This window comes from Xiphophorus couchianus, unplaced genomic scaffold (genome assembly GCF_001444195.1).
Source record: "Xiphophorus couchianus unplaced genomic scaffold, X_couchianus-1.0 Scaffold1000102, whole genome shotgun sequence".
In the NCBI taxonomy this organism is placed as follows: Eukaryota; Metazoa; Chordata; class Actinopteri; order Cyprinodontiformes; family Poeciliidae; genus Xiphophorus; species Xiphophorus couchianus.
The window spans coordinates 915,499-924,888 of record NW_020963015.1 but is presented as its reverse complement, the minus strand read 5'-3'; the positions used below and the strand labels follow the sequence as shown (position 1 = coordinate 924,888).

The 9,390-nt window shown below is 48.8% G+C and overlaps 1 long non-coding RNA gene across 1 annotated transcript; it reads right to left on the bottom strand.

Annotated features, from left to right (window-relative positions):
* Nucleotides 1–27: 27 nt before the first annotated feature.
* On the bottom strand, nucleotides 28–640 carry LOC114141433 (uncharacterized). Its single transcript, XR_003594829.1, has 2 exons — nucleotides 543–640; nucleotides 28–293 (listed from the first exon to the last, which is right to left on the bottom strand). It is a non-coding gene; the product is annotated as an uncharacterized LOC114141433 (long non-coding RNA).
* Between the last annotated feature and the right edge of the window lie 8,750 nt (nucleotides 641–9,390).

Here is a 9,390-nt window from a genome sequence, read left to right as displayed (position 1 = left end):
GTTCTTTAAATGAACAACAACCTGAAATTGAATGGTTAAAACAGTGAATGCCTTTTAATAAAGTTGATTATAAAATGTTTAAATTTCAAAGGAAACTGAGGTTTACCAGTGGGGGGGAGAAAAGTGAGGAAAGGGGCAACATCCAGTGAAGAAAAGGAATCACCCTGGACACTACAAAGACACGGCAAACACACACACACACACACACACACACACACACAAAAAGGTGCTCCAACAAAACACACAAGACAAGACACCAGGGGTCACCACCGCCACCACAGAAGCTTCAGTCCCTACAAGAAAGACAAAAATGAAACAACATGAGTAAAACAGTGATACAATGGCACTACAATATTGCTTTTTATCCCGGTCGTAGTGCCATCAATGCTCCCTGCACCGGGGGAAAGTTCATACAAGTCTTTTAAAACATTTCATGGTAGGCAAAACAGCAGTGAGTGTACATCCAAATATAATAGTCGTCAGGGACTCAGCAGGAGGCTGTAAATTACCACACGGCCAGATAAACTGATCCACAAGGTCACCTATGCAGCGCAGCTTCCCGGCAACAAATGAACAAATGAACAGATTGGTCCAGGAGTTGGAGGAGCAGCAAGTGAGGCTAAACAGTTCAGCAAACACAGGAAGCAGAATGAGTTGATGACATCATGACGCAAGTAGTCTTGTGACAGGTAGAGACCTGCTTCTATGCAGCAGCTGAAATTGGCCTTAAAATGGCAGCGTACCATTTATGCTGCTACAATACCTAGAGAAGTTAAACTAAGATCAGCTAAACTAAACTTAGACATGCTATGCTAGGAAAAACTAATCTTCCTAAACTAAGGGAAGCTAAACTAAAACAAGCTGAGCTAAAGTTACAGCATTTTGATCCGAGTCGATTTAAAGTGAACTATGACAAATTTACTCCTCCTTGGGCTGCCACCTTATCATGGTGGAGGGGTTTGAGTGTCCCAATGATCCTAGGAGCTCTGCTGTCTGGGGCTTCATGCCCCTGGTAGGGTCACCCAAGGCAGACAGGTCCTAGGTGAGGGACCAGACAAAGTGCAGCCCGAAGACCCCAATGATGAAGGAAAACTTTGGACTTGGTGTTTCCTCGCCCGGACGCGGGTCACCGGGGCCCCACTCTGGAGCCAGGCCTGGAGGGGGGGCACGATGGCGAGCGTCTGGTGGCCGGGCTTTTACCCATGGAGCCCGGCTGGGCTCAGCCCGAAGAGGAAACATGGGCCCCCCCTCCCATGGGCCCACCACCCGTGGGAGGGGCCAAAGGGGTCGGGTGCACTGTGTGATGGGTGGCGGCCAAGGAAGGGGACCCTGGCGGTCCGATCCTCGGTTGCAGAAACTGGCTCTTGGGACGTGGAATGTCACCTCTCTGGTGGGGAAGGAGCCGGAGCTACTGTGTGAGGTCGAAAGGTTCCGGCTAGAAATAGTCGGTCTCACCTCGACGCATGGCTCTGGTTCTGGAACCAGTCTCCTTGAGAGGGGCTGGACATACTTCCACTCTGGAGTTGCCCAGGGTGAGAGACGTCGGGCAGGAGTGGGCATACTTGTTGCTCCCCATCTCGGCGCCTGTACGTTGGGGTTTACCCCGGTGAACGAGAGGGTAGCATCCCTCCGCCTACGGGTGGGGGGACGGGTTCTGACTGTCGTTTGTGCTTACGGGCCGAACGACAGTTCAGATTACCCACCCTTTTTGGAGTCCTTAGAGGGGGTACTGGAGAGTGCTCCTCCTGGGGACTCCCTTGTTCTGCTGGGGGACTTCAACGCTCACGTGGGCAACGACAGTGAGACCTGGAGGGGCGTGGTTGGGAGGAACGGCCCGCCCGACCTGAACTCGAGCGGTGTTCTGTTGCTGGAATTCTGTGCTCGCCATGGATTGTCCATAACGAACACCATGTTCAAGCATAAGGGTGTCCATATGTGCACTTGGCACCAGGACACCCTAGGCCGCAGTTCGATGATCGACTTTGTCATCGTTTCATCGGATCTGCGGCCGTATGTCTTGGACACTCGGGTGAAGAGAGGTGCGGAGCTGTCCACTGACCACTACCTGGTGGTGAGTTGGCTCCGGTGGTGGGGGAGGAAGCCGGTCAGACCTGGCAGGCCCAAACGTGTTGTGAGGGTCTGCTGGGAACATCTGGCGGAATCCCCTGTGAGACGGAGCTTTAACTCCCATCTCCGGCAAAACTTTGAACACGTCCCGGGGGAGGTTGGGGACATGGAGTCTGAGTGGACCGTGTTCCGTGCCTCCATTGTCGAGGCGGCCGATCGGAGCTGTGGCCGCAAGGTTGTCGGTGCCTGTCGCGGCGGCAACCCTCGAACCCGTTGGTGGACATCTTCGGTGAGGGGTGCCGTCAGGCTGAAGAAGGAGTCCTATCGAGCCTTTTTGGCCTGTGGGACTCCGGAAGCAGCTGATGGGTACCGGCGGGCGAAGCGGCATGCGGCTCGGGTGGTTGCTGAGGCAAAAACTCGGGCGTGGGAGGAGTTTGGAGAGACCATGGAGAAAGACTTCCGCACGGCTTCGAGGCGATTCTGGTCCACCATCCGGCGTCTCAGGGGGGGAAGCGGTGCAGCACCAACACTGTTTATAGTGGGGATGGTGTGCTGCTGACCTCTACTCGGGACGTTGTGGGCCGGTGGGCAGAGTACTTCGAAGACCTCCTCAATCCCACCAACATGCCTTCCATTAAGGAAGCGGAGCCTGGGGACTCTGGGTTGGGCTCTCCAATCTCTGGGGACGAGGTCGCCGAGGTGGTTAAAAAGCTCCTCGGTGGCAGGGCCCCGGGGGTGGATGAGATCCGCCCGGAGTTCCTTAAGGCTCTGGATGTTGTAGGGTTGTGTTGGTTGACGCGACTCTGCAATATTGCATGGACATCGGGGGCAGTTCCCCTGGATTGGCAGACTGGGGTGGTGGTTCCCCTGTTCATAAAGGGGGACCGGAGGGTGTGCTCCAATTACAGAAGGGTCACACTCTTAAGCCTCCCTGGCAAGGTCTATTCGGGGGTCCTGGAGAGGAGGGTCCGTCGGATAGTCGAACCTCGGATTCAGGAAGAGCAGTGTGGTTTTCGTCCTGGTCGTGGAACACTGGACCAGCTCTACACCCTCAGCAGGGTCCTGGAGGGTGCATGGGAGTTCGCCCAACCAGTCTACATGTGTTTTGTGGACTTGGAGAAGGCGTTCGACCGTGTCCCTCGGGGAGCTCTGTGGGGGGTTCTCCGGGAGTATGGGGTACCGGGCCCTTTGATACGGGCTGTCAGGTCCCTGTATGACCGGTGTCAGAGTCTGGTCCGCATTGCCAGCAGTAAGTCGGGCTCGTTTCCGGTGAGAGTTGGACTCCGCCAGGGCTGCCCTTTGTCACCGATTCTGTTCATCACTTTCATGGACAGAATTTCTAGGCGCAGCCAAGGTGTTGAGGGGATCCGATTTGGTGGCCTTAGGATCTCATCTCTGCTTTTTGCAGACGATGTGGTCCTTTTGGCTTCATCAGATCGTGATCTGCAGCTCTCGCTGGAGCGGTTCGCAGCCGAGTGTGAAGCGGCCGGGATGGTGATCAGTGCCTCCAAATCCGAGGCCATGGTTTTGAGCCGGAAAAGAGTAGAGTGCCTTCTCCGGGTCAGGGGGGGTGTCCTGCCCCAAGTGGAGGAGTTCAAGTATCTCGGGATCTTGTTCACGAATGGGGGAAGAAGGGAGCGGGAGGTCGACAGGCGGATTGGTGCAGCGTCTGCCGTTAAGCGGGCGCTGTACCGGTCCGTCGTGGTGAAGAGAGAGCTGAGCCAAAAAGCGAGGCTCTCGATTTACCGGTCGATCTACGTTCCCACCCTTATCTATGGTCATGAGCTTTGGGTCATGACCGAAAGAACGAGATCGCGGATACAAGCGGCCGAAATGGGTTTTCTCCGTAGGGTGGCTGGGCTCTCCCTTAGAGATAGGGTGAGAAGCTCAGTCATCCGGGAGGGACTCAGAGTAGAGCCGCTGCTCCTTCATATCGAGAGGAGCCAGTTGAGGTGGCTTGGGCATCTGGTCAGGATGCCTCCTGGACGCCTCCCTGGTGAGGTGTTCCGGGCACGTCCCACCGGGAGGAGGCCCCGGGGAAGACCCAGGACACGCTGGAGGGACTATGTCTCTCGGCTGGCCTGGGAACGCCTCGGGATTCCCCCGGAAGAGCTGGAAGAAGTGGCCGGGGAGAGGGAAGTCTGGGCCTCCCTTCTGAAGCTGCTACCCCCGCGACCCGACCTCGGATAAGCGGAAGAAGATGGATGGATGGATGGATGGATGACAAATTTAGCCTAGACCAGCTAAGCTAAGCTAAGCTAAGCTAAGCTAAAACAAACCAAGCTAAGCAAAGACAAGCAAAACCTAGCTAATGAAACCTAAGCTATTAGTGAAGACTTAGCCACAGACCAGATAAAGTAAAGTCAAGCTACGCTAAGCTAACACAGTTTATTGTTTTAAATCAATATTTTGTTAGTTACAGAAGAACAGCAGGTTGCCAGGTTACTGCTGCTCGTTTCTTTACGTTTGAATTCAGCAAGAAATTCCTGCTTCTGTTGAATTCAGTCATATTTGGTTGAAATGATAAGCAGATGTTTCATGACTGCCTCCTAATAGTAAAATCATATTTTATGTCAAGCTGTCATTTTTTTATAGATTCATGAGAAACTAACAAAATGTTAAAGATCCAGTTTAAACCAAGTTTTTCTTGGTTGTTTTCCTGTCTGAGTCGTGGCTCAAAGATCAACGGAGTCTGAAGAAAACCTTGAAGGCCTGGAGAACGGCTGATCCACAAAAAAGTGTTGATATCCTTTAAGTTCTTTATTTAAATAAGAAGTAAAAGTAATGAAATACAGACAGTTGCACATTTCTGTGGATGAACGTTCATTACATGAGCCTGATGTTCTGCAGGACTGACTGATGTAACGGCTCCCGCTGCGGAAGACAAAGCGAATGAAGTCGTTTCCTGGAATGGATTTGGACAGAAACAGGACTGAATGTTCTGTGAGCGCAAATAATAATAAAAAACAGAAAACGGGCCGTTTGTTTTATGGCATAAACAACTCATAAATCCTGCAAATCACCGCTGAGCTGCTGATCTGTTCTCTGAGATGGAAACCCAAGCGAGGCTGTTTCTCCTGATCATTCGACACGGCGCCGTGAAATATTCTCCCTCGCAGGCCGGTTTGGCCTCAGAGGTCACGACCCGCTGAACCATGACGGTCTGTGGAGTCCAGTGTTGTATAGTAACGAAGTAAAAATACTTCACTACTTAAGTATATTTTGGAGTACTTCATACTTTCCTCGAGTATAAAAATTTTTGATAACTTTCACTTTTACTTCACTATATTTCCGAACTTAATTGCGTACTTTTACTCCGATACATTTTCAATGTGTGGTTTAGTTACTCGTTACAAAAAAGCGAGAGAGAGAAACAAAGTGTTTTGACCCCACCTACTGATTAGCAAGTAGCAAGCAGGCTACCGAACAAAGTCGGTAGCCTGCTTGCCTGGGCTTGTTCATCACCACCAATAGGATACACCTGTTTCGCTTCTCCCACTAAACACAAAGCAAGTCTCGCAATCAGCAGCAGCCACATGGAGGAGGAGACGGAGACCACAACGACTGCAACTACGTCGGACACGGCTCCAGGGGAACCACCAGCTGGTGATGAGAGCCCATGGTCTTATTTAAACACAATACACGCTTTCATGGGTGTTAAAGATTCGTCGTACTGCATGCAGTTTATGTTATTCCTGCCCGAAGATGTGGAAATTCTATCTTACAAAAACTCCCCGTCCAACTTGAAGAAACACATCGAGGTAACGTCTTATGAAATGGTTATAATCCTCCTGTTTCAGTAACTATAGCTTGGTCACTAGACACTACTGTATTGTGAAATCTTGACCATAAATGAACTTTGTTTGGCATTGTTTCAGTTCCATACGTGGTGTATTTAGCTTAGGCCTAATGTTGACTGTAGCAGGCTACCTAGACTCCTCTGTTCAAGGGGGACAGAAGCCATAGCGATAGCAATTTAGACTAAATTTAACGAATATAGGAAAGGCATGCAAGTTCAAAACCAGGTTTACAGATGCCAATAAGCTGCATTTCCCTCCCAATTCTTTTTTTCTTTTGCATAATGACCAGTTGTGTGCACCACCTACTGACTGTAGCATTGACTGATTCACTGATTTGTGAAGTAGAGTAATCGTAACAGCTCTTTTTCTTCATGTTGGCTGCATTTTCTGTACTATTTATTTTTCTCATTTTCAGCACTGACCTTACTTGAAGGGAAAACTTAAGGTTTACAAAAACTTTGTATTTTCTGTCCTGGAGGGTTTACTAAGAAGCTGGTTCAGTTGTAAAGCAGGTTAAGTTAACCTTGTACTATAGGTAAAGCACCTAATTTTCTTAACTAAATGATGCCTGCAGGTATATCTATTAGCAGGTTTAATTTTGCCTGCACTTGGTTGTGTACATTATTTTAAGTGTATTTGACAAGTTTACCAAAATATAAAAAATGTCATTCAAACTGCATTTGCTTTGTTTTACTTTTTACTTGTACTTTTCATTACATTACTTGAGTACATCCATTTTTACAGTAATTTCCATACTTAAGTACAAGAAGTTTCAGATACTTTAAGACTTTAACTCAAGTAACATTTCAGTCAGTGACTTGGACTTTTACCAAAGTCATATTTTGGAGAGGTACTTGTACTTTTACTTGACTCTGAGATTTCAGTACTTTATACAACACTGGTGGAGTCTGCGATGGCGGCGCTACTGGCGATGATGTTGGTGAATACCTGCACCTGCCCTGAAAGCCTCTCTGCTGCCCCCGGAGGCAGGAAGCATCGTAACGATGAGAAGAGTAAACCAGGAAGTGATTCTGGCCGCCTGGCAGGGAGGATGGAAACGAGCGAATCCAGAGGAGTGTGGCCGTCGTCCCCTTACTGTCTCTGATCCATTATGTTGGATCCTAAGCGGGTCGTTTTCCCATCGTCTTCAGCTGGTTCCAAGCGGCTCTGCAGCAGGAAGTGACCTCCATCTTTAATTTCTCTCCTGCTCACATGAAAGTTGCATATTAATTCACAGAGAGCCGTTAGGACGGAGCAGAGCGCCTCCTTTGGTTCTCCATCTGACGGTGTGAGAAGGTGATTCAACCTGTGGCTCTGGCTTGATCTCTGCACCTTCAGGGCTGCGCTCAGGGTCCACTTCTCCCTGCTGCTAATTAGCTAGCAGGGCTCATTTGCATGCAGCTCCTGCCTCCTTATCAGCTTTGACTTTATACTTTCTCCTCATCCAGTTATCAGTTTCTTTTCTCCATTTGTCTGTGCAGCTGCAATTATGTTGAGTCTGTTAATTATGGCAGGTTGAGACCAGCTGACCTCTGATCAGCCCCACATTTATCATCCAACACAAAGAACCTTGTTAAAAGATTATTCATATAACCAGGGAAACAAATAATCCAAATATTGAAATTATTCTCAGTAAATATTCAGAATGGACCAGAAAGTACCAAGGGCCATTACCCTAATGAGTGAAGGACAGTATTTCAACTGAAACAGCCATAATCAGAACCAGGGAGCAGAGAGGCGTTAAGATCTGGAGTTTGTGGTTTAAACGTGTTTGTTGCACAACAAACGGACGGATAAATGAGCAGAACAGAGTCTGGTCTGACTGAACCCACATTAACGCCGTTTTCACTCTTTAAAACGTTTAAACTGCCAGACTCGGGTTGATTCAGGACCAAAACCTCAACACCTCCAGCTGCTGTGGTTCTCTGAGTCAAACCAACCTGTTCCCCTCCTGGCCTGTGGGGGCGCTGCACCAAGAGCCACTGAAGGAAACAACACAAAAACCTCTGAAGAAGACAAATGCCTTTTGCGCAAAATGGAAACAAAAATGGCGTCAGATTTTTTTACCTTTGGCTAAAAACCATGAGTCATTTCTCCTGCTAGCGCTATGCTAGCTGGTACATCGTAACGGTAGGTGTTTCTTTCCACTGTCGCCTTGTGCTTCCTTGCTGAGGAGGGATTTCTGTAAAGTCAACAGGAATCAGATTTTTTATTTTCATAATTGCATCATTAATGAATTAAAGTGAACCCACATGAAGCCGAGCGGTGACCCAGTATGGATTAATAAACGCTTCAGAAAACCTTTTAAACAAAAATTCACTCTGAAAAGATGAAAGTTCAGTGTGAACTCTTCTGAAGCTTCTTCGGCTCAAATGAAGAAGATGATGAAGGGATGAGAGAAGTAGAACCAGAAACGATTCCGTTTTCTGATTAATGGCTCTCGCTATGTAGCGAGTAACGTGTCCTAATCAAAGTCTCCGTCCTGGCCTCATTCCTTCTCGTTTCGGGGATTGATGGGAGTGCTGGAGCTGTCAGCGGCTGGACTCGCTCCAGGATGTGGTCATCAAACCTTCCTCCTCCTCCTCCTCTTCCTCACCGGCCCCCCGTGGAGCCGACCCTCAGCCTGATCTATGAGCCGACCTGCTCTCTGCCGCTCCTCCCTGTTCCTTTGTTTCCTGCCACATGAGTTATTTCCCATCAGCCAGGCAAAGCATCTCGCTGCGTCGTCACGGCGATGATGAGGTTAAAGCATCGACTGATTGTAAATAGTTTGGCCATTTCAGGCAGCGGTGAAAAGGAGAACTCAACCATAAAATCTGATCTTCTCCTCTTCCTCCATCGCCCCTCATTTTCTCTGCCTGTTTTTCTTCCTCCTCTTTGTTTCCTGAACCTGCTCAGGCTGCGTGTTCCTCATTAGATCCTCATTAGTTCCTCGTTCCAGGTTAGAAACGGCTAAGCTAGCTCGGTAAATGTTAGCAATGGTCTTTTGTGCTGAGGCTGCCATATCTGTTCAACAGAAAACAGTAAAAACTTCAGCATTTAAGCTGCTTCTGCTCTGGAGTCGCAGCCGCTGCTGCAGCAGCTGCAGCCGCTGCTGTTGACGTGAAGCCGTCTCGTCTCCGGGAGCCTCTCTGAGCCCGAAGCTTCGTAAATTGAAAGGACTTTTATTTGCTGAGGCCATTAGTGCTCCACACTTTCCTGCAGGAATTTGTTTGGATCTCCAACTGATTCCAGAGCCAAACCCATTTCACCGTTTGAGGAGGATAATTAAGGCAAGGACTCCCTCATTTCCTCATCTTTTTGACCTTTTGGTTTAAACTGATTGGATTCAGCTGCTTTCTGCAGAAACAAAGATGGCTGAAGGTCTGAACTGGTCTGAGCACTGAAATCATGGAGAGAAAGAAAATCATCTGTTCCAACCTGTTGAGTTTTTTACCAGGTTGACTCTGACTTTATCTGTTAGTGTTTCATGTTTTTACTAGGCCCTTGACTTTAACACGCCAAAAATTTGAACGCAATTAAA